Below are 24,811 nucleotides of genomic sequence, written 5' to 3'. Positions count from 1 at the left end.
CACCCCTTTAACTGTTTTCTAACGCTGTGTGTGAAAATATTGTTAACTAACAATAATTTTTCTGTTTTATTACGTCAAATAATTAAAGTTCACCGCTATAATTCATCTAGCTTTATTAAACCACGACCTGTAAGTAATGTTGACTAATACCTCTACTTTTGTACACTTTCAAAAATATAGGCCAAAAATATACACAATTCAAGCTATATTAACCCAAACCAAGGAAGTCAGTAGGAGAGAAATTTCAACTACTTCATTTTTGTTACAGCAAGCTATTTTACCGAACCTTTCCAGAACGCAAGAAATCTAAACTCTTTCGTAGTTACTTCGGGAAAACATTATTATTATTATTATTATTATCATCATCATTATGGGCAGCAGCAGCAGCAGCAGCCTTCCGTCCTCTTAGCAGTTTTCTTCAATTATATGTTCTTTTCAAGGATTCGAGTTGCTCATCGTAGGCTTCCCTGCAGTTACGATTTTTCTGCCATCCGTAGTAGCTGAAGACAGGACTAACTCCCCTAGATCACCTGCGTTAAGATTTCCTTCCATCCGGCAATTCACTCTGTATTTGGACCTTTTAAAAATTTTCGTTCTGCTACTGCCAGACGATTATACTCCGTTTAAGAGACGTATCTGGTAGTAATGGAGTTAGATACAATATTCATAAACCTCTTAAGCAACAGGACGATTGTTACTTCTTGTAACTACTGAGAGAGAGAGAGAGAGAGAGAGAGAGAGAGAGAGAGAGAGAGAGACTATAAAATCAGAGCTCACCATGAATTTTGATTGGGACTCGTACGTCATAATTATAATTTACTACACATGATTAAAGGAATAAACTACCAAGCAGATCATTTTCCAAAAAAAAAAAAAAAGAATATAACAGTTTTTATTTACTGGCCAACTCCTCACCACAGGATTAGTCACTAAAACTCCTCACGAGCTAAGGCTATACGGCTCACTGCATCTAACCCGAGATGTGGCTGAATAGTTAAAAGGTAGACTGTTGTTCATAATTTCGAAGATTAGATTTTTTAAAAACAGAATTATCATAGTTCTTTCATACGACCCGCCAACATGTCAAACTAACCTGGCCAGCAGGAGATGGCCTCAGCATATTTCACGTTAGGCAAAGTACAGTATTATCAGTGCAAAACACGGTGACATGTGAAGTTGTGTCAGGCAATCGGCTGATGCGTGGGGAGAGTGGTCTCCAAGGAACTGGCACCCTAACTAGGGCTTCCACGAGTAAATATTTTACCCTAAACTTTCTCACTAAAATGTCCTAAAATTGGGCAAATATACCCTAGATTCATCAGACTAACATTAAGTGGATTTTTTCTTCACTGTGTTATTTTTAATGCTTTGGAGTTTTTAAAAAGTAATCTATCGATAAAAGACTACTGTCAGAATGGCTCAAATATGACTCAAAACAGCGCGCGCACACACACACACACACACACACACACACACACACACACATATATATATATATATATATATATATATATATATATATATATATATATATATATATATATATATATATATATATTTCCAAGGGGCAAAGCAAATAAACAAATATGATGCCTTATCTAAGACAAAACAGACTCGAAATATGAGCATTGCTCCTTGAATGTGCACCTAATTGTAACCCTATGATAAGGATATTTTTGTCAGTCTTATAAATCAATAAAAAAACTATATACCACATTATTTCACATTGATTCTTTTTTGTCCGTAGGCATTGTAAGAACATTTAGGACGCCATAACTTAACGAAGATTTTGTGCGTTTGGCCTCCAGTTTATTTACCATCTGAATATACTTATTAAATAATTAGTACCGTATTCGTAATGTCGGATGCGGATTTAAAAAAAATACTAGTAGTTATTAATATAAACATATTGATTCTATCACAGAAGTAATTATACAGAAATGAATAATGAAACTGTACTTCTCACAGAGCATTGCACATCAGAAAAGATCAAATATTTACCTGAGAGGCAAGCAGCACTAATCAACAATATTAACAGGCTGAGCGGGTCTGGTGCGCGGTCCTCAGCTGATCAAAGGAAATCAAAGATCAGAAGAGAAAACGCATATTTTAACAAATTCAATGGGAAACTAGTTTAATTTTACTGATGGCACCATATCCACAACAGATTACAGATTATTCTAACAATTTATTCCACGTTAAATTACCCTCAGAATCACTAACATGTTAGTAAGTGGAAATTTTACAATTGCCCTAAAATATGAGTGAAATACCCCAAGAATTGCTTGATTATCCTAGATTATGGATATTATAATCTTACCCTAAACACTAACCCAAAGATGGTCAAAATCCCCTTAAATAAGGTTCTTTACCCCAAAGTATAAGCACTGAACCTAACCTATACCCACAATCGAATACGGGAAAATAAAAAAGAAACACCCAGGATCAGAAACCACTGCAGTAATGAAATTAAGGATCATATTCTTGCCAGCTAAGAAAAATTTTTAACGTTTCTTCATTAGATCTTGGTTTTGCCTACCTCACTTTAATATTCTTGCTTATATATATATATATATATATATATATATATATATATATATATATATATATATATATATATATATATATATATTACATATACTGGTATATATATATACCTGTATATACAGTATATTACATACATATATAGCATATATATATATATATATATATATATATATATATATATATATATATGTGTGTGTGTGTGTGTGTGTCCTGGGAAGAAAGAAGATAACTTTAGGGAATTGATAGACAAGGGAATTCTAAGCAGAGCTAAGATTAGATCCCGTAGCCAGGCAGTTAAGATCAGACCGAGCAGCTGGGCATTGAAGATAGGACACAAGCAGCAACGAATATACCCCACAAATCGTCAACAGCTATGATTAGACTCCCGCAACCAGGATTAGGCCTCCTACTACCTGCCCTACTAAGAATGCCTCAATCTTAGCCCTAGACTCAGAATTAGACCCAAACAACCAGAACAAGAGCTTGGAAGTGGGAATTAGGCCCAGACAACCAGGATTAGGCCCACAATACCACAACAATCAGATTTAAGGCGGCGTCACACTAGACCAAAAGTGGCTAACATGCGAGCCAGTTTTGCGAGTGAAAACGGCTAGCAGAGTCGAGTGTCCGTCACACTCGTGTGTTTTTGCGAGCCGAAACGGCTAACAGTGTCGTCTGCCTTGGCGCCTCGTGGTCATTTGTAAACAAACCACCACGGAGTACTCACTCCCTTTTCCTCAATTTCTGTAACCGCCTCACGTACTTTAGCAGCTCCAGAGCCACAAAGCAGTCTTCTAGAGTTTTCTTTGCCGCAGGATCCATATCGAAATCTGATTTTTACTTGTTGTTTGGAGACAAAACAGACAGCCTCCGTGGCTGGTCACCCGAGTGTCCGAATATTTTTTTCATGTTACAAGAAAAAAATAAAAATTAATAAAAACCACAAGAATTAAATTGTATTTACTTAACAATTATAGTTAAAGTTTCCTTCTGTGAATAACAGAATAATTTCTCACCAATTACAAAATTATTATAGGCTCATTTGAGTTTTAATCCCACCAACAAGCTGTGAGCGAGAATTGTTATCCATTTCGCCTCGCAGGCGAAATCTCGCTCACCGTCAGTCAGTTTGGATAGCGGGTCGCAAAACTGGCTAGCATATTAGCCACTTTTGTCCCAGTGTGACGGCAACTTTAGACGCCCAGCAGCCATGAGTAGGCCCCACAAGCACCACAACAACCAAGATGAGATTCAGAGTAGTCAAGGATATAATCCTACACACCCTAAACAGCCAGGATTAGATCCCAACAACGAGGGATTAGGGCTCCACAACACTCGAGCCACAGAATTTGATTTCAAAGACAGATATTAGCCACCACAACACTTCAGCAGCCAGAATTAAACCCGAACAACCAGGATTAGGCCACAACACTCCAACAGCCAGGATTAAATCTAAACAATCAGTATAAGACCCAAAACGCCCCAGCAGCCAAGATTAGATCCCAACAGTCAGTACTAGGTCCCACAACATCCCATGAGCCATGATTAGATCCCAACAGCCAGAATTAGGCCCCGCAACACCCCAGCAGCCATATGTAGAACCCAACAACTAAAATTATGATCCAGAAAACTCCAGTAGCTAGACTTGAACCCCAACAACCAGAAGTAGGATCTGCAATACTCCATCAACTAGGAGTAGACTCAAAAAAAAAAAGGATTAGGCCCTTAAACTTAAAACAGTTAGGATTAGATCCCCAGTTGCCAAGATTTCGTGCTCCAATAAGCTTCTTATCAAGACTGCCTCAGACTCAGGTAATGATTATGTCAAATCAGTCAGAGGTAGACATCCAAGAGCCAGGATTAGGTCCCCAGCAACCAGCATTAGGCTCCCCAGTACCCCTCTTACCGGAAGTGCCTCAGCCTCAGCCTTCCAGCCAATATTTGCCCGACAATGGAGCTTCAGAGGCCACCAGGGAACCAAACTCCCCCCTCCCCCCCCCCGTTTCTGCTGGACTGTATTGCTTTAACACTTTCACTGCAGGGAACACATTTCCAGTATATTGTTTCTACTTTCACAGGTTTCTATTCAGCTTAGGATTTTCAAACTAGGACAGTTTGATGTAGCCTTCATTATCTCCTTCACTGTAGATCTTCCTCAAGCTGAAAAAAATAATGCCTGGGGAGGAGGACTTGTTAAATTGTAAAAAGAGTTCATCCCACCGAAATTGTGAATTCTTTTCCATCAACACTTTCTTTCACTTTATTCCTGCTGCTACTATGCTATTTCATTCACCTTGGAGGAAACTTGTCGAACTGCAGGGTCAGATGTATATGTACCTGCCTCTCATCCAGCTATTAAGGGAGGTCCTTTCCCAAATTGAATAAAATCGCCTGGTAGCAGCAGGAACAGAGTAAAAGAGACGTCCTAGCCTTGAGAGGAATAAACTTGTGATGATTTCCATTAAAAGTTTGGACTATCCGATTTCTGCAGGACGGGGCGGTATGGATGGAGGGGGAAGAGGATGAAATGATGATGTGGGAGGAAAGGATAGGAGAGAAGGAGTAGGTGGAAAGAAGAGAGAAAGATAGACGAAAAGGGTAAAAAGGACGGGAGAAATACGTGGCTGAATAATAATACAGTGAATGTCGAGCAGAGTAGGTGGAAATGTGGAGGAAAGATCCAGTTGCTGGAATATTATGTAGCAAATACCGAAAAGAGTAAGGTAGAAATAATAGGGGTGGACAATAAAAGTAAGTACGTAGAAGGTGGCGTAATAAATATGGAGAGGAATAAGGTGGAAATGAAAGGAAGGGACGGGAGGAATAAAGGGAGAAATGGGAGATGTAGGCCTAAATGGAAGACCAAGAAGAAACTGGAAGATCATGCAGTTAATGTCGAGAATAACACTGTAAGCTGGAAATGTGACTGGAGGAATAAGTAGTTGGAAAATGATGCAGTAATTCTTGAGAACGAAGACCTGAAAATGACAGATGTGGAGGAAGGGAAAATAAGCTGCTATCAGATGACTCAGGAAATGATAATTAATGGAATGGAGGGACGAAAGAGGAGTAAGAGGGAATTAGGAGATGAGAAAAGACGGGTTAATAAATACCCGGAAAAAAATGATGAGAAGAAAACAATGGAAACGAGGGAAAGGAATTAATTAGCTAGAAAATGATGCAATCGCTATAGAAAAAAAAATGGGAAATGAGAGATATGGAAAAAGTAATAACAGGCAGATACAAAATGATGTATTTTGTGTCGAGAAAAATAAGGTGCAAATGCGTTGAGAGACAAAAGAGGGAAAAGAGATGTGAGATGAGGAAAGGGGGTTATAAGGTGCCTGGAAGGTGATGCAGTAAATATCGAGACGTATAGGGAAGAAATGAAATATGCGAACGGAAATCGAAGTGACTAAAAGTAGACGGAGTAAATGATGAAATACAGAGGAATTACTGAGATCCGGTGGTGGGGCTATGAAATGCCTCGGCCCTAAAAAGCAGTATTTGGTGAGGAAGAAAAAACTTCGGGAACAAGAGAGGAATCCGCCATAAGTCATAATCTAATAGAACCACTCTGTTCACTCAAAGAGAATGCTTCTTAAATATTCAGCTGAAGGAAGTTTTCCTTTGGAATGTACTACTTTACTGTACACAGAATTACCAGCAGTATTATAGTGGTATATAAGAATTTAACTGTGTAGTAATGATGATGATGATGATAATAACAATAATAATAATAATAATAATAATAATATAAACAACAACAACAACAACAACAACAACTACAACAATAATAATAATAATGATGATGATAATAATAATAATAATAATAATAATAATAATAATAATAATAATAATGATAATGAAGACAATAATAATAATAATCTATCTATCTATCTATTGCCAGACGCCATAATCCCGAAAGGGGTGGCCATTTGACTTTGAGTTAGTTGTTTTACGGGGAGGGGCACTAACCCTCCACCGACCCACTTGTTGACACGTAGGGAATAATAATAATAATAATAATAATAATAATAGGCCTCTAGCAAAAAAGTATCCCAACCATGTGATAAGAATATACAGATATGCATTAATAAGTATGGCAATTTCATATATCGGGGTATAAACTAGGGCTCGTACACAATCTTTCTTTAAGAACTGAAGATGGTGCAGCATGTAGTTTCCAAGATACTACTATTTACTGATTAGTTTCCTTATATGGAAATAGCTCGTAAAATACTTACAATGTGGCAATTTTATATAAAAGAGCATAAACTACGGCTCATTCCATCTTTCTGTAAGGTATGAAGAGAATCCAGCAAGAAGTTTTCATAATATAACACAAGACTGATTTTTCCTAATGTGGTCATAGCTCGTGAAGTACAGACAATATGGCAATATTACATGCCGGTATACAGTAAGGGCATCAGCTACGACACATACTTAATCACTGTCTTTCTGTATGAGATGAAGCCAATCCACCTGGTAGTTTCCGAGATACATGCTCAGACGGACAGACGGACAGACAGACAGACGGACTGAAAGGGGCGATTCCCATATCCCCACCATATGGAATAATAATAATAATAATAATAATAATAATGACAATTACATTAATAATAATAATAATAATAATAATCGGTATATTCGTGAGATTATAGCCTTCTGCCGGAAAGCGTACAAGTTCGGGGAAGTCTCATAAAAAAGGTAAGACTAAGATTTATTTGAAATTCTGGCCAAGTGATGAAGTGGGATGGCTTTGACTAGTACTGCTATGCTATGGACATAATATACAGTGATTTAGTTATGTGATGAACTACTGTAACAGGTGATGGTTCTTCATAAAACTGACTATACATCTACTGCATATATATATATATATATATATATATATATATATATATATATATATATATATATATATATGCATGTGTGTATGTATATATACACGAGTGCAGTATGTCACTGCGTATCATTAGGCTATTATAACTGCATATTATATGTTCACTGTATACAGCTATGCTAAAATAATTTTACTGCACTATAACAAAAGTACTCCAACAATACTATGAACCTTACTCAGTACTTCTATAATACAGTAATACCATGATACGTGATAATATTTCAGTGTCAGTTGTACACAACTTACCAGTGGTATTACTTGGACATCTGATGTTAGAGCAGGGACTCAGTACACGCCACGTAATGACTGAATGGCAGCGATTAATGTGTATGTGTGTGTGTGTGTGTGTGTGTGTGTGTGTGTGTGTGTGTGTGTGTGTGTGTGTGTGTGTGTGTGTGTGTGTGTGTGTGTGTGTGTGTGTGTGTGTGTGTGTGTGTGTGTGTGTGTGTGTGTGTGTGAGAGAGAGAGAGAGAGAGAGAGACTCGTATACGTATGTGCAACTACGAGAATAAACAAATGGTGGGAAACAGTAAATATACAAAACTTTCAACGAACGGGAACACTAAATTCACACACACACACACACACACACACACACACACACACACACACACACACACACACACACACACACACAATAATCCTCTTCACCGTTGCATAACAGTGTGTTTGCACAGTTACCTCACAGCGCACTTTGCAACGAGACAGTTCTTGCAAGAGGCTGAATTATTAATGCTCACACTAAAAACTGTAATTCAATCTAATTTTGGCTGTGTCATATTATGATGTACGTCCAACTCTCTGGCTACCTTATACATAGCTGGTTGTGTATTACGGATCACAGTGCGGAATCCCGACACACTGAGGGCATCTTTTTCACTTTTTCTAGGCCGCGTCAAAGTCTTTTACGTAGCTTAAAATATCTCTGTTTAGTGTGAAGGGGTTAATGAAGGCTATATCTTACCACTCCAGTTCGATAAGTCTCTCAAACTCTTGATTATGTCGCCTCGAGAAAACAAAACTATAAACGACGGAACTGTAGTGAAAGGGTTACCTAAAGAGCATCTACGTCGCTCTGACATCACTTGGTACGGTTAGCCAATCAGCGGCATCCTTTATAAGTGAACCGAATTGCATTACCATTTGTCCCTAAAATTATGTTATTAATAAAGGGGTGACACACTTCGTTAGTCCGTTTACCAGGCCACTCGTGTCGGTTCAGCCAAGTGTGAGAGGGAAGCACCGGGATCTGTACTATGGGATTACACTCTCAGCTCAGGCGGGTTAAGTTTGGGATGCGATTAATGCTGACAGCGCTCTTTGGCTTACAACTACCGAGCGAACATAGAGTTGCCGCTGTGCCGTAGAAATGGGGTACGTGATTTTACTTGGTAGTGTGAAGCTCTACTGATCTTCAGACGCTCACTTACTTTTGCTGACTTGTTTTCGCTTCGAGAGAGAGAGAGAGCATGAATGATCCCGAAAATGAGATAGAAAACCAGATCAAAACAGCAAACGAGGAAAAAATAACGAGGAAAGGCAAGAAGCAGGTGAATATTTAATAAAAGAGGGTGCGAGGGAGGGAGGGAGACGCCGGGGAGGACGTTCATTAGTCAGCCGAGGGTATATAGAGAGAGAGTGGAGCGAAGGGGGGGGTCGAGGGAGGGGGACAGGAGGGGAGTTAATGACGAGGAAACAATGTGACTCGCTCTTGGGTACCTGTGTCGGGAGGGATAATGAGCTCTACACATCCTCCCAAGCTACACAACTCCCCCTTACTCCCCTCTTCCTCCCTTCCCTCTTCCCTAAACACTCAACCTCTGCTCTCCCCCTACTACAGGCACTTCCCTCCACATTCAACACCCCCCCTCCTCCTCTCCTCTGTAGTGTACTTTAAACGCTAAAAATGCGTCAAGGAGGAAGGTAAGGAGGGGAGGTGTATTGAGGTAGGTTGTCACGGATTTCTCAGAGATAGACATAGGAATGTAATGGTAGGATATGCTGAGATCTAAACATTTTCCATGATACATAACCTCTCCCCCTCCTTCCCTAGACACACTTATCACCTCTCCCACCCACCCTGTTCTTAAGTGTTCCTCAAGGGTTAAATAAGGGAAATAAGTGGAGCTAAAGTGAGGTAAGTTTGTCACCATGGCTAACGCAGGGATAGATATTGGGATGCAGTCGGAAAGGATACGAGTTCTGCGCTTCTTTTCCATACATACAACTCCAACTCCCGCTCTTTCTCGTTTTTCCTTACACCCAACCACCCCTCTCCCCTCTTGAAGTGTTCCTCTAGCTCTGGAAAGGGGTAAGGGGAAGGGATGTGAGTTGGGTATGTATTTGGGCTTGTGACTTAAACTCTCTGACTCATTCGGACAGGATATTTAAGTTCTCTATTTATTCACCAGCTGCACAACCGTCCACCCCCTCTCCCTACTTCATTCCTCATTCAGTCCTCCTCCATTCACTCTGAAGTGTGCCTCAAGCACTCAAGGGTGGGGGTGGGGGGATAAATCAGGGAGGTGAGAGGTAAGGGATGGCGAGGTTCATGGTTTGGAATTCTGTGTCTTGTCTCGCTTGCTCAGGGCCTACGCTCCTTCTTTCTCTCAGCATTCCACATCTTCTGAAGTGCTTCACATATGCTAAAACGGGAAAAACCAAAGGAATGTATTGGTGCTCAGGGTCTGGAATTCTGTGCCGTATTTCCTTCGCCTAGACATAGCCTTAGGACCGCACTCTTGTTGGTTTAATACAATGGCAGATAAGAACAATATTCGTCTTGTTTTTCAATATCTAGCCGAAACCAAAATCTTTGATGTCCATAGTGGTATATTGAATTATTATAGCAGCATCTCCCACGGTTCGCTTGTGAACTGCCTCACGATGTAAGACTTTACAAATTCTCCGATAATATGATTTATGAACTCTCAGTACTAGGAGAAAAATCAACAGCAGTAATGACATGCACTGTAAAACTAAGTAATAATATAAAGGCATAATAACTGCTGCTGGGACAAGAATTCACGGCGGTGTTGCTGAGGCTTTCTGGTCCTTGCACGTCTGATAATGCACAAATTTACAGCTAGAAGACCAATTCCCCCCGTGAAACCGGGGCTCATATCTTACAGCTGCAGACACACGATGAACAGACGCGGATATCGATGATTCGACACGTGTGATTGCAAGGGAGGCAGCCCACACTTTTTAGATGTTCTTTTCGGAGGCAAGATGCAAAGAAAATGCTGGAAAAGTTGACATTAAGAGACTTCCGAGCACCTCTTCCTTGCCAATTTTTTTCTACATATTGGACGTCAATATTTTCTTACGTGTTATTTCTTCACGTCATATCACAATGAAGAAATCAAACTTAACATGTGCCTGAATTATAACCCTTCAGACCGAGCTCGTCCTATTTATTCTACACACCCTTGACGACTTTATTTATATTACGAATCACCTATAGTATTAAATGGATTAATGAATGATCTCTCCAGCCTCCCCACCACCCGCTGGATATCTCATGCAACTTGACTTAAATCGTCTGAATATGACAAGAATCACAGTGAAATACGTTGTCGAATGGAAAGGGTTAAGGAGTTATGGGAATCTCCAAAACCTGACAACATTCGAAACACACACACACACACACACACACACACACACACACACACACACACACACACACACACACACACACACACACACACACACACACACTTGTAGCAAAAGCAAGACACCGCTCATTACCCCCTTCGCGTGTAGGAGCATCGTATTATATCTGAGGTTCATTAATCACCATATTCTTCTCCATTCCGCCCTAAATTCCGCTGAAGAGAAGATAAAAGATAAGATGAAGCGGAGCCCGATAATGGAGGGGCCGATGCGAGAGGGAAGAGACGCCCACACTGGAACAGGGAGGGTGGGAGGGATGGAGGGAGGGAGGAAGGGAAGGATGGAGGGCTACTCTCTCTCTCTCTCTCTCTCTCTCTCTCTCTCTCTCTCTCTCTCACGGGATTAACCTGGCAGCGTTAATCAGTTAATGGCTAATGGAATATTTAGTTAACTGAGGATCCAGGGAAATGCAGTACTCACAGACCCTTGCGCCACCGCCCCTCGGATCCATCGGTCCACACCACTACACTCACCTGGAAAAGCACAAATATGGTGAGTAAGGTAAGTTTGGGGAAGTCTTTTTAAATACAGTTTTGGTTATAAAGTTTATGTTGTACTTAATCAATAAAGTGCGCTTTGTGAGCGCGTGACGAGCGAGCATGCGTTTGTACATACGCTTATCATCATAATTTCATCTTTGTGTAAAGTTTCAACATTTCTGGTGAGGTAGCTGAACAATAACAAGAATAATTCAGCTAAAATATTTACTTTCTCTCTCTCACGTTTTCTCTCTAGATGTGCATATAGCAAGGCGCCGTAGCATTTATCACACGTGCAACGTTCAGTTCTCTGCTCACGACTTGCCGTGTCAACGAACTGCGTCGGTAAACGCCTGGCTATTGATCGGATAATAAAACCCAGAAATGGGTTGATTACCCTTGCTGATTTCACTCTCTAAACATAGGAAAAAAGGTTTTGTAAAATTATTAGCGTAACATCCGATAATTAATTGTTGGAATTCATGCAATAAAACATAATGATACGACAGGAAATCTTTTTAAATTCGATTTACTAGTGAAGCATGTCAACTGAAGCCCTTGGTACATTCCCTTGGAAAGCTGGGATTCCAGAAGGTTTCTTTGGTCTCATGAGTAAATATACAGCTAAAAACAAAATTTATTGAACGTATCTACTACCTGCTGAAAGAATCTCTTCTCTGCCTCACGTTGTAGAAAAGTTGGTAGCCTCTGAAAACCATTGCAGTCGGGCTGTGTCGTGTCGAGCCGGGCCGGGTCATGTCGTGCCGTTCATTGCTCAGCTGAACGTAAACGTAAGTCAGTATATACTGTATTGACTTAGGAGTAAACATCGCTTTTCGCCCACTGCGCTCGCTGGCTCGTAATAATAATAATGCCACATAACAAAAGTTCTGGAGCAAAAAACAGTAATGGAAAACGTTTTCTGTCCTTTTCTGGCTGGATAAATTGTTTGCTGTTATTTAATACGTAATCTAACTAGCAAGCAAAAATAAAAATGAGATATGACTGGTAAGAGAGATAAAGATAGAGAAAAAATTAGGAAGAAATTTGAAGCATAATTTTTGGTAATAGCCTAGGATCCATCACTCCATTAGAGCTAATGACATAATTTCCTAGTTCCTTAAAGAATAAGTCAAGGGGAATGATCGATTATGCTTAAACACACTGATCATAAAATATGATAGAAATTTGGCAATGATCATTAGTGATAGTATATTATATCATTTAAAAAAATGAATGCATAATTCTTTTCTTTCATATTTCTTACATGAAACAGAGACTGAAGGCTGCGTTAACGCTAACTTCTTTAATATGACGTCTTCTCTCTCTCTCTCTCTCTCTCTCTCTCTCTCTCTCTCTCTCTCTCTCTCTCTATGCTGTTGTTAAATGATTCTGTCCAGTTTCGGAGAGCCTGCTTGTAGAAATGAAGTTAATGAAGGCTATGGCCCGTAATCTCGGAGGGTAAGAAAGCACCTTAACACCTCTTCCTTAGTGATTTATTTTTGAATATGGCTGGATAATATGCCATTGTACGTTACTAATTCAGAGTATGGCAAGACTGAAAAGACACTAAGGTGTAATAAGGGAAATAAATCACTTGGAAGAAGGAGGTGTTAAGGAGCTTTCTCAATTGACGAGAATACCATTTTATGTCTAATCACTGTAGTACATAACTTTCACTCCAAAGGTATAAATTAAGTAAAAATAAAGACGTCATCGCAGTGATAATGTTACGAGAGCCAGGCCAAAGGTGGTGGTATGAGTAAGGAGGGTCAGGTAGGCGTGCTTGTGTCCCTGGTGTGATGTCTCTTGTAAGGCGGGGCACAGTTGTCCTCCATCGATTTTTTTCCCCCATAAACTTTACGAGGACGGACCGGCACCCGGAACGGAATTGGGGATAATCACGACAAAGGGTGGGGGAGGAGCGAGAGGCACACGGTGATAAACTTAACGACTGACACTGTGGAGCTTGAAAGGCGACAGCGGATTAATGGATAGAGCGTTGGAGTGAAGGAAATGCAATTAATGGCGAATTACCCGAACCGAACGAAACTTTTGGCGTTAGCTGGGGTAAAATATACTGTAGATGATGACTTTGTTTTATCAAAGGCGATAACATACACTGCTGCCAACCCCTACATTCTGACAGGTCTGTCATACTCAGAGTAACATAATCTGAGGAAGTTAGAAAGCAAAAGAAAAATAAAGATTGTCTGATAGTAATGAAGTCCACTGAAAGAAGTAAAGCAGACGAAGGGAATTATGCAGGGTGGCAAGTTTATCCGAACATGCCGCAATATACTGCACACACTGTAGGGAAAGTGCCTTTGTGGCAACTCAGTATAACCAGCATGAAATGTATTAGATGTCGACGAGTTCCTATAGCACAGTTAGACAGATATAGGCAGACAAACAGATACATACATCCATAAATAAATAAATCATACATACATATCTACAGTTCACAAAACATTGTACAAATTCAATACAAGGGATCTACCTATAGCAGAATATAATCGTCTGGTGTCACTGAATAAAAATTACGTCATTGCACTGAATGGATTAATTAAGATTTTTTCCAACCACCATTCTTTGGAAACGCTCTTTGAAAAATATAAAATCATATATATATATATATATATATATATATATATATATATATATATATATATATATATATATATATAAAACAAGGGCATAAGAGTAGTTCATCGTATACAAGGGACTAACAGTCGCCCACAAGGGTTTGGTGGATTTACAGGGTATGCTCCTAAAATACAGTGCAAAAAGCAGGCAGGATGAAATCGCTTAATAAGGAAAATAATAAACCAGAATTAGTTAAAAATACTTGGATTATTTTGAACTACAGTAGCATAATACGGTCACCTAAAAATGGAAGCAAAGAGCAGGAACACAACATAAAATGACAAGTAAGGAATATGTACAACAGAATGGAAAAAGATTAGGGTTAACGGAATGAGAATACGACTACATACTATCTCAAGTAGTGATTATTTTCAAGATGTCAAAAAGCCACATAGGGAAAAGGAACCGATATGACAAAAAGAAAGTAAAGCAAATATGCACAATAAACCAAAACAGGAGATAGGAAGTGAAGAAATGAAAAGCAAACAATTGGAATGTACACTGAAAAACAAAACTGGGAAGGAATGAAGGATAACACGGAATTAAAAGGAAATAAGAAAAAAAAAACAGGTAAAATACGAAGCCAAAGCACCAAAATAAGAAAAAGAACAAGGAAAGTCAAGCACTACCTAATATAAGACAGAGGGAAGAAAGTAAAGAAACGAAAAAATACACTGAACAAGAAAACGAAGTTCATAAATACGAACAAACAAAACACGATAAAACACAAAATGGGAAGGTAATATTCTGAGATACACCAAAAAAAAAGATCAGCTCAAGACAACAAATGATAAATGGAGCAAAAGAACATGAAGAAAAAGACCCCAAAATTGCACAAATATAAAGGGAAAAATCGAAGAAAAGAGCACAAGCATAAGAAAAAAAAATGATAAAAAGAGCACAAGAATAAGAAAAAAAATATGATTATAAGAACACAAGCTTGAGAAAAAAAAAAAAAAAGAAGATAAAACGAGCATTAGCTTAAGAAAAAAAAAATGGTAAAGAGCACAAGTACAGGACAAAAAGATGGTACAAAGAGCACAGGCATGGGACAAAAAAAAAAAAAATGATAAAACGATCACAAGAACAAAAATAAAAAAGTGGGAAAATATTAAATACTTTGAGTTACGGTAGCAGTATACAAGAAAAACCTCATCTACACAAACCGCCAAAAGTACACCATTAACCCAGGCCAACAACCTCCCTCCTTGAGCGCAATTAGCAGCAAGCAACCCCGGGGCCAAACAACCACAGTAAGAAAACAGGAACAGGAGGCGTGAAATACGAAGCCGTAATAGAGAGGGTTTAGGGAGGGCTGTTAGAGGCTTTTACTACCCCGGCACCAAGTGATTACCAGGAATGGGCGCGGGAATGGGAATGAGAGGGGCATAAAGAGGGTAGACTAAAACGAAGTAGGCTCGCATACTAAATGCACCTCCTCCCCCTTGTTATTATCCGCTCTTATTTTAGGTAAAGTTCGGCCATTTGCTTTGAATTATACCAAACTAGTCAAGGCCACTGAAGCTAAAAAGTACTGTACTGAATATGAAAAAAAGAAGATATTGTACGTTATATACCAGTGGGAAATATCCATCGCGATTATTTATAACTGGCTATTAACTTCCATTCTGTTTTCAAATAAATAGTTTCATTCAAATCTGGTAAAGCCATAAAATTTGATTAATGACATGCCTTTTTAACTCTGGCCAACATCAGACGATAATATCAGTCACTGCGAAGCTTCCTGATGTCTAGAGTTAAACTGATCTTTAAAAAATGAGAAAATAAAAGTTTTGAGAAAGTAAAAGAAATTGAAAAAGGAAAGGATTGCAGAAAGGAAAAATTGTATTGAAAATAGTAAGGGGATCCAGTGAGCTGAGGTTATATTCAGTTTCATACAGAGCAACGAAGTAGAGAAAGAGAGAGAGAGAGAGAGAGAGAGAGAGAGAGAGAGAACCATATACCAGTATGCAGAAAAGAAAGTGAAATCCGGAAACTTTTATATTTTCCTATCCTTTATGGCCTAGAGCAGCTTGCACAGCACCCTATCCGAATCCTTGACCATTTAGGGAGAGTTCCAACACACGTGACTTTTTCCTTACAGCTTATCCTTCTGCTTACATTGTTAATCTTTTCTCTCTATTGGGCTCCTCCGATCACAGTCTTATAACCAGTCCAATCTATCCTGTGAGGCGTATGGATACTCCTAAGAAGTTACGTCTATGGTAATTTAGAGCTGCTGACTGGAAGGTCTTCTGGCAGTTCTTCTTTGACTTTCCTTGCTATTATCATTCCCTCCAAAGCCAAGAGTCATCTGAACATGCTTCTTGAATGACGGAGGTTATCCCCTCGGGCATGGAAGCATACATTTTTTTCTCTTATCATCTTTTAATGAAAACAAATATTTTCATCACGCTTGTTCTAATGTTTTCCACAACAAAGAGGAGACCTACAAAGCTACTTTCGCTAACCCACCCCAGACATTCGTCTCTTTCATATTTCTGGTCGGAATCGTGCAAAGTCTGTTCGTCGCAGTACTAAGAATAATTTACCTCATACCAAATGCTCTGACCTCTTTGGCTCAAATTCTACCCATTCCAATTGGCACCTCGGCAAAAATCTTTCTAAGAACTTTACTTCATCCTCCTGCTCTCCTCTTTTCCTTTCTGATGACACTGTGGACATTTATTCTATTGAAAAGGCATAACTCTTCGCCCGCACTTTCTCCACAAATTTCATCTTGGATGATTTCGATGCCGTTCTTCTATCTCCGTCCCCCTCGCCTCCCCCCGACTCTCATGTCTGACATTAAAATTTCTTCATATATATATTCTGCTCTCACTGGCCTCAATATTAACACTGCGTATAGTATAATGATGTCCCTCCTGCTGTCCTCAAGAAATGAGCTTCTTTGCCTAGGGCATTCTTTTTGCCTTTGTCTGTCAATTTGTACCTTTCCTTCTTGCTGGAAGTTTGCTCTGATTCAGCCTGTCCCAAAGAAGGGTGACCATTGCCAGTCGTCTATCGCCCAATTGCTTTAACAGCCTCTTTTTTTTTTTTTTTCCCCAAAACTAAAAAAAAAGAACACACACAAATCGTATCATAATCTTTTCTCCAATCGCCACAACAGATTCCACCAAGGGCGCTCTATTGACGATTTTCTCACCTTTCTTTCAGACTCTTGGTCACCCTCCTTACGGGACTTCGGCGATAGCTTTGCCATTGCACTTGACATCTCAGAAGCCTTCGACCGAGTCTGACATAAATCCTTAAATTTCAAACACCTCTCTTATGGTTCCTGTACTTCTATCTGTGCCTTAATATCAAGCTCCCTCATACCTCTGTTACAAAAATTGTTTCTAAGGGATTTGGTGTGCTATTCCTTCTTTACCCCGAGTACAGACTGTTGATTTTATACAGGGGTTTCATTCGCCCATGCGTGAAGTACAACTCTCATGTGTTGGAAGACAACTCTTATATACAGGATGGTCATAGGCTTTTCGTCTCATCAGCTCTCCTCTTACTGACTCCCTTTATTTAACTCTCTCTCTCTCTCTCTCTCTCTCTCTCTCTCTCTCTCTCTCTCTCTCTCTCTTCTTTTCTTGAAGAGAACAACCTACGGCGAGTTTCATATTCTCTGCATAATAATTTGTATATTCAGAGAAAAAAAAAACAGGAACTGGTGAGAGATAAAGCGATATGCAAAAGAATAGGAGAAAATGGCAAGACTACATTACAGAAAATCAGAAAGAAAACAACAGAACTATATATGGGATGACAAAATGGATAAAAATAAAAAATTACGAACTACAAGGAGAAAAGTGTTAACCTGGAAGAACTGAATTACTGAAAACACTGCTGAAAGAAAGATCTATTCATCATCTCCAGTACCTCAAATCCAATATATATTAATACACAGGAAGGGTAAAAATATATATTTTTTACCAGAGGAAAGAAAAAAAAATACGGATTCGTTGAGAAATGTTATATTAAACGAATTCAGGTCCTTCTCAAAAACAAATACCGGCAGGAAAATGATATGGAAGGAGCTGCGCAGTACATGAGGAAATGACATAGTAGGAAAAAGGTAAAGGTCTAATGTGAGTGTCATTCATCGCTGTCAACATTCCCAGAATATTTGGCAATAAAAGACTGGGTGAAAAGAGAAATATACATGTGTCTCGACATATTGGAGAAATGCAGGGACCGATGAAAGATGAAGCCATTGGAAAACAAAAGAAATGTACAGAAAGGTAAGATTTACTGGTAGAATGGGAGAGAACCAAAATAATGGAAGTATGTAAAAGAAAATGCTCAATCAAAAAAATAAAAACAGGAAAATAATAGTCGACTGAAGGAAAATCAAATATATAAGTAAAAATTAATATAATGAGAAAACTAAAAAGACAAAAACTAAACAGGAAGGAACTAGTAAGAGCAGACTATATTTATATTCCAATGAAAAGAAAAAGAAAAACTAGATTCAGAAAAATATAATTGGGAAAACACACACACACACACACACACACACACACACACACACACACACACACACACACAAATGTCTACAGCAAAACGGAAAAAGCTATTTTCTAGAAAAGGAAAAGCCACTGTAATACTCGGAAAAAATACACATATGAAAACTGGAATACTGGGCCCAATACCAGCGCTGTGCTACTGGGTGAGTAATACCATCCGGCTCACCGTATCAGAATATACATACTTCACTGTCTCCCCTCCAACCCACCCTGCCCACCCAAACCTACGCGGTGTTTGTGTGTGTGTGTGTGTGTGTGTGTGTGTGTGTGTGTGTGTGTGTGTGTGTGTGTGTGTGTGTGTGTGTGTGTGTGTGTGTAAAAACCACGCAGGTATACATTTTTACATTTAAATTTAGGCATACGGTTAGGGTGATGGAAAGACAGGTAGTCAGGTGGATTGAAAGGTGGACAGACGTGTACAGACAGGTATGTAGGTAGACTGACAGACAGAAAACGACATTGACCCCTGGGCCACTTACCTGGGATGATTCAATGATAGGCTACCCAGTGAGTAACGCCATCTGGCTCATCGTGTCAGAATTGAGATACTTCCACTCACTCCCCTCCCATCCACCCAGCGTCCTCCACTCCCCAGACTCACCAGGTACAGCATGCTTTTCTTTTGATTTTAAGGCCCGCTCCCCTTGATTTGCTTCTGTACATATTCACTGAGTTTACTCACACCAAAACTAAATTAAGTACGCCGCGAAGTGTAGTTTCTGGTGTGAGTTACCACACTGAATAAGCTTAGCAGCAGTTCAAAGACTTAGCAAACATATGAACGTGGCTCGGGTAGCTCCTGGTGTAAGACGCCTTTGGACACATACTAACGGTGGTGAAATAAATGTTTTACCACTGTAGAAAGACAGATAAACAGACAGTAAGACCGACTGATATATAAATAAATATACAGACAGACAGACTACTGAAGACAAATCCAAATGCAAAACAGACGGATGAAAAGAGACAGAGTTTCAGCCAGCCAGCCAGAAAGAATTAACAAGTTGGATAAAAAATGTGAAACTTCCGCTTCACACAGTCACACACAAGAACTCTGTCTGTCTGTCTGTCTGTCTGTCTGTCTGTCTGTGTCTCTGTCTGTCTGTCTGTCTGTCTCCGTCTGTCTGTCTGTCTGTCTGTCTCTCTCTCTCTCTCTCTATATCTCTCTCTCTCTCTCTCTCTCTCTCTCTCTCTCTCTCTCTGTATACAAGCAGAATAGAGCAATACAATATCACAAATATGGCCGTGGAGTGCGGTGCCTCCTTCCCTACCCCAAACCCATGCTCTCCTGGTCGCCTTAGTTCCCCCCCCCCTTCTTTCCCTCACCCCCTCATTCAAAGCTCTCGAGGCTCGGTGAAAAGGGGGAAGGGAGGGGGAAGAAGGAAGATGCAGGATATGGAAATGGAGAGGAGATGGGAGGAAAAGGTTGTGAGTGAGGGGGAGGGAGGAAAGGTGAGGGGGGGAAAGAGAAGGTAGAAAGGTGAAAAGAGCATAGGGTGAAGATACTGAGAGGAGAGGGAGGGAATGGAAAGAAGGGAGTAGCGAGAGGAAAGGCGAGAGGAAAGGGAGAGGGGCACAGTGACAGGAGGGGAGAGGGAAGAGAGGGGAGGGAGATAGCTAGGGAGTAGTGAGACAGATAGTGAAAGTGGGTAAGGAAATCGGGGAGGAAGGTGAAGGAAATATGGCGGAGGGAGACGCGAGGAGAATGAAAGAAGCAAATTGGAAGAGAGAGAGAGAGAGAGGAGTCCGGAAGCTGAGAGGAGAAGCGAGGGATAAGGGAGAAAGACTGTGAGTGGAGGAAGGAAGGAGGGAAAGCACGAGGAGGAACAAGAGGAGAACGGAAGGAAAGGATATGTTAAGGTAGGAATGAGAGAAGATTGAGGAAGGAAGAAAGGAGGGAGAGGAAGAGGAGGAAAGGAGAAGGAGAAAGGAGGAGGAGGAAGGAAGGAAAAGGAAGACAGAGAGAAAAGGTAAGAAGAAGGAGGGAAAAAGTGTGGAGAATGACGGAGGGGAAAAAAGCTGTAAAGGAGAAAGGAGAAGAGGACAGAGGGAAATTGAGAGGATGAAGGAGGGGGAGTAAGGAAAAGTTATGGAAGGAGTGCAGGGGAGTAGATAAAGGAGACAGCGAAGATGGAGAAGCGAGTGGAGGAAGAAAAAAGAGGAAGAGGAGGACAGGGAGAAAGAGAGAAATCAAGTGAGTGGAGGAAGGAGGCAAGGGAATGTGAGAATAGAAACAGAAGGAGAGAGAGACAGAAGGAGAGAGAGAGAGAGAGAGAGAGAGAGAGAGAGAGAGAGAGAGAGAGAGAGAGAGAGAGAGGACGAAGTAGCAAGGAATGAGGGAGGAGAGAGAGAGAGAGTGGAAAGATAGCTGAGTGGGGTCCGGCTGATAAGAGGAAGGGGAGCGAGGATGCGCGAGAGAAGGGAGAAGTGAATGTTGGAAGGAGGGGAAAGGAGAGAGGGGGAGGGAAGTAGGCATAAAGAATTGAGAAAAGAGAGAGAGCAAGGAAGGAGGGCAAATGGGATCCGGAAGAGGGGAGAGAAAAAAAAAAGTGAGTAGAGGAAAGCAGGGAGGGGAGAGGAAAAGAGAGGGGGATGTGAGAGGAACAAGGAAGGAAAACGAGTGGGAGGAGGAGGAGGGGCGAGCGTAGGAGAAACGGAGTAGGGAAGTGAGTGGAGGAAAGAGGGAAAGGGTGAGGAGGAAGGAGGGTTAGGGTGAGGAGGGAGAGGGACGCAACACAAACATCGGCCGCGTCTCCTCCTCCCGGAAAAGTGATTGTGCAATGTTTACCGAAGCAGGGATAATTTTCTAAGGCAAACACAGCATTATAGGGCTCCTCTGAACATTGATTATAGCTGAGAGAGAGTTATTATATTCGGGGCTAAAGCATGCAGCGTGGAGTTTTTGTTTGGGGTTTCTATAAAGCGCGTATTTTAATCTATTTCTATATAAAGTTATTGCACGATTACTTTTATAGAAAGGAAAACCATTCCTAAGCTACATTAATCGCCTGGGGTTAGCAGATTTTCCACGTCCTAGATTTATTACTCAAGAATGTTTCTATCCCTCAGCTAAGGGAAAGTTCCTATACAGTTAGATAAAATTGTCTGGAGGATGCAGGTATAAAAGGATTACACTTTTTTTTCAGGCAATGTAAGTTATTTGAGACTGATTTTTAGCGTATTAATAGCGACTGTCACATCACCTGGAATAAAATAAAGCAAAACAACAAAAGAAAGAAAAAAGTTGAAATACATTGTTCCTAAAAGATTTATATATATGTTCATAATCCTTATAAGACAGGAAGCCCATCTTAAACTGAATATCATCGTCTGGCGGCATCAGTTATAAAATGTCTTGGATTTTCACGCCTTGAAAGGGTTAAGATCGTCTGTCCTTATTTGCAGTCTTATTTCACTTCCTGCAAGGTAAGGTCACTGAAGTTCAGAGGGGATGACAAGTGGAATATTTCTGGTTATAATTCTTCCCCCATAGGCTATATATATTTTTTAATCATCATCATCATCATCAATACTGGTTTTTGTCAGTTATCCGCTTGAGAAATGGCGTCCCTTATATTTTGCTATTTTGATCTATAGGCAGTTACCCTGTTCCATTTATTTCCGGCGATTCTCCCAATCTCATCTCGCCATCTTGTTCGCTGTCTGCCTCTCTCTCGCTCCATCTCTGTGTTGCTGCTTCATTGTCATGGCTGTCCATTTTGTATCCACTCTACGAGGGACTTGACCTGCCCACATTCATTTTTTGCTTTTTGACTGTGGCGGATTTCTCCTTTTCTTACGTCTACTCTCTTATCCTGTTAGTCCTCCTTAAACCTTTCCGTGTGACCACCAACATAATCATTTCCAATCCCCTCCGAGTACAATGTTCGCGAGCCAAGGATTATATTAAACTCCAAGTTTCTGATCCATAAGTTAAAGCATGAAAGACGCTCTGATTATATAACCGTCTCCTTTGACATGACAGCAATGATTCATCTTTCGCAGTTAATTTGTTTACCAAAAGCCCTCATCCTTTTCCTAATTGTCGCTTCATCTCATTGTCATGGGCTGAGTCTGTCTAAACTGCCTATTCTAGGCATATGTAGTCCTCAACACATTCTGTTTCTTCATTCTCTATTTCCAATCAAAAGGCAAGAATATGCTTGCTAAACATGATTTCCGTCTTTGCTATGCATATTAATTTTCAGACCAACCTTCAGACTCTCCCTTTTCAGAACGACTGTCATTTCTTATAGCTCTCCCCTAATTCAGCGAAAATAATGTACTGTGTTATTAACAATGTTAATACTTTAGTCGCTCCCCGTTGATGGCAATACCCTTTTCATTTCACTCTATATTTCTGAAAACGTTCTCTAGACATGCTGTGAAATTGTGTACCCCCGGAAATTTTGAATATTACATTTTGTTGCACTTTACGTACAGTCGTGATCAGCAGTCGTTATACTCGTAAACCCTGTCGATCCTGCTTTAAAGCCTTACGAAATGTTGCGACAGTGTTCAATAATGATCGAGAGGGGTGAAATCTGCGTTCATGGGCTCAAATACTCTTGTGCATAAAGGAACTATTGGTCATGATTACAATATGATATTCAGATGGTATTTTATGATTTTATTTATTTGTGTCCTATTTAGGCATACCAAACACAAAAGCATGTTTCATGAGGCCCAGCAGTCTTCAGATCTCCTTTTCACCACATGTCACAACTCTGGCACTATTACCCACAGTCCAAGAACAAATTTAAAGATTACTTCCTCAAGCTGATGGGTCAAGAATAAAATCAAGCTTACCAAGTCTAATGGAGTGGGAGAATATTCACTGGCTCAGCCCTCCTGTCTCTACCCTGGGACATATCTTGCTGATGACCAGAGAAGCAGCATTAGTCAGATTAAAATGTATGGAACATGTATGAAGATGTAACTAAACCTTCAGCCATTTGTAAAGTGGAAAACTTACATATGCAGGCGTATAAAATTGTCACTGTGAAAGCTTGGAGTAGACTGCAGTTCCCATTTATCCTACAAATGATAAACCAAGAAAGGAAGGAAGACTAGAGTTTATCGCCGCACAATTTCCTAAGAACGGTAATAAATATCTGAAGATGTACGAGGCTGTGTAAATGAACATTTCATAATTACGTTAATTGCCGCGCACCCCTCCAACCCCCTTCCCCCCATATTATATATATATATATATATATCTATATATATATATATATATATATATATATATATATATATATATATATATACTGTATATATATATACTGTATATATTACACGGGCGTGCGCTCTAATAAACATTCAAAAATGCGATAGAAATATGATACACCTCATCGTTTTAGTGGTGTATATTTTAAGAGCAAACATCCACAGGTGTTTAATTCCAGTTTTCTGTTACTCTACAGGACATTTCATTTTGCTGATATTCTGTAGTTCAGTTTGTCAGGTTCTACTGAGTATAAATTTCCGCCTTTCTGCAGAAAAAGTTAAAAATCATTCAATTATGCACACCAGCTGAAATGGCAATCATCATTTGTTGATACAGTTACAACGCACTTGTATACGTCCTTAGTTATTTTAAAAATGACATCACACACTGTTGATTTCGCACTGCAGCAATATACTGTAATGCCCTAACTTTAAATGAGAATCCTTCAGAAAGTCCGAAACCATTCGAATATTTTCCAACGTCAAAATAACGGTATAGTAAAAAGAGCGTTGTTCTGCACCCACTACTGCCCGGTACATCATTAATCAACACCTTCATGATGGGAACTCTCTTCTGTGTTCAACAAAATCTTGAGGGTACGGAGACTAGAAAATAACATCATTGCATAATTTTTTTTTTTTTTTTTTCATTACGACGAGGTTTTATTTAATATGAGTATGATCATTTGAGGTCGTGACATTTAAGATAAAGGAAGCCTTCATGTTACTGGCAGGGTTACTGGAGTGTACTGTAAACCTTATCGTTACGAGGTATCTCCCTTAAGCCAAAT

Source organism: Coenobita brevimanus, chromosome 14 (assembly GCF_032717465.1).
Source record: "Coenobita brevimanus isolate Jiangsu-jjx chromosome 14, ASM3271746v2, whole genome shotgun sequence".
In the NCBI taxonomy this organism is placed as follows: domain Eukaryota; kingdom Metazoa; phylum Arthropoda; class Malacostraca; order Decapoda; family Coenobitidae; genus Coenobita; species Coenobita brevimanus.
This window is presented reverse-complemented; position numbering follows the sequence as displayed.